The sequence below is a fragment of the Limulus polyphemus genome, unplaced genomic scaffold (assembly GCF_000517525.1).
Source record: "Limulus polyphemus unplaced genomic scaffold, Limulus_polyphemus-2.1.2 Scaffold2469, whole genome shotgun sequence".
NCBI classification, from domain to species: Eukaryota; Metazoa; Arthropoda; class Merostomata; order Xiphosura; family Limulidae; genus Limulus; species Limulus polyphemus.
This window is the reverse complement of record NW_013668079.1, coordinates 132014-133718: the sequence shown is the minus strand read 5'-3', so window position 1 is coordinate 133718 and position 1705 is coordinate 132014. Positions and strand designations below refer to the sequence as shown.

Below are 1705 nucleotides of genomic sequence, written 5' to 3'. Positions count from 1 at the left end.
GGTTTTTAACGTCCAGTTCACTATATTTTTTATAAGGGTTTTTAACGTCCAGTTCACTATGTTTGTTATAAGGGTTTTTAACGTCCAGTTCACTATGTTTGTTATAAGGGTTTTTAACGTCCAGTTCATTATGTTTGTTATAGGGGTTTTTAACGTCCAGTTCACTATGTTTTTATAAGGGTTTTTAACGTCCAGTTCACAATGTTTATTATTAGGGTTTTTAATGTCCAGTTCACTATGTTTATTATAAGGGTTTTTAACATCCAGTTCACCGTGTTTGTTTTAAGGGTTTTTAACGTCCAGTTCACTATGTTTGTTATAAGGGTTTTTAAAGTCCAGTTCACTATGTTTGTTATAAGGGTTTTTAACGTCCAGTTCACTATATTTTTATAAGGGGTTTTTAAGGTCCAGTTCACTATGTTTATTATAAGGGTTTTTTACGTCCAGTTCACCATGTTTGTTTCAACGATCGATTTTACGGTCAGTTGTTTTATAACTATAAGCGTCACTTGCTGTATAACGTTTCTTTAGACTTTTCCCGATTCTGTAAACGTTTGTGTTCGTAGAGATGAGCTCTAAAACGTTCTCCCTGGTTTCAAATGTTGTTAATAATCACTTGCTTTCAAAATATAATTTCCGTCTGTTTTGAAACTGAAGTTTCCAAGTAGAGAGGTATTAAACCCGATAGAACTTTTTAAGGTATGTTACTATAGCAACAAACTCCTCTTGTAGAACTAATGAGTTTCCAAGTAGAGATGTTTTAAAGCTGATAGAACGTTTTTACGGTATGTGGCTATAGTAACAAATTCCTCTTTTAGAACTAAGGAGTTTCAAGTAGATATGTTATAAAGCTGATAGAACGTTTTTACGGTATGTTGCTATAGTAACAAACTCCTCTTTTAGAACTAAGGAGTTTCAAGTAGATATGTTATAAAGCTGATAGAACGTTTTTACGGTATGTTGCTATAGTAACAAACTCCTCTTTTAGAACTAATGAGTTTCCAAGTAGATATGTTATAAAGCTTATAGAACGTTTTTACGGTATGTTGCTATAGCAACAAACTCCTCTTGTAGAACTAATAAATGCATACCAGATATAGTAGATATGTTTATTATGCGGTTATAGTAGGGACTGGTTGTGGTGATAATATATATCGCATATAGTAGATATGTTTATCATGCGGTTACGATGAGGACTTGTTGTGCTGGTAAAAAAAAACACTATAACCCATCTTTCGAAAGCGCTCAGGTTTTTATTCTTATATATATATATACATGTACGGCAGTCTGGTTTATGTATCTCGATTATTAAAATGCCACTCTCTAACTGGCTTAGATCAGCTGTAAACAAAGTTACTTGAAGGTTTAGTTATACCTTAATGTTTGTTTGTGTTTTGAATTTCGCGCAAAGCTACACGAGGGCTATCTGCGCTAGCCATCCCTAATTTAGCAGTGTAAGACGAGAGGGAAGGCAGCTAGTCATCACCACCCACCGCCAACTCTTGGGCTACTCTTTTATCAACGAATAATGGGATTGATCGTACATTATAACGCCCCCACGGCTGAAAGGGCAAGCATGTTTGGTGAGACGGGGATTCGAACCCGCGACCCTCAAATTGCGAGTCAAACGCCCTAACCACCTGGCCATGCCGGGGCCCTAACCACCTGGCCATGTCGGGCCAAAACGATAAAAAATAGAAACAAA

At 36.2% G+C, this 1705-nt stretch overlaps 1 protein-coding gene across 1 annotated transcript in view; it reads right to left on the bottom strand.

The window, feature by feature from the left end:
* The window catches only part of LOC106467055 (paired box protein Pax-3-like), a 30012-nt gene that overhangs the window by 1751 nt on the left and 26556 nt on the right, over nt 1–1705 (bottom strand). The gene's annotated exons all lie outside the window — the stretch shown is intronic.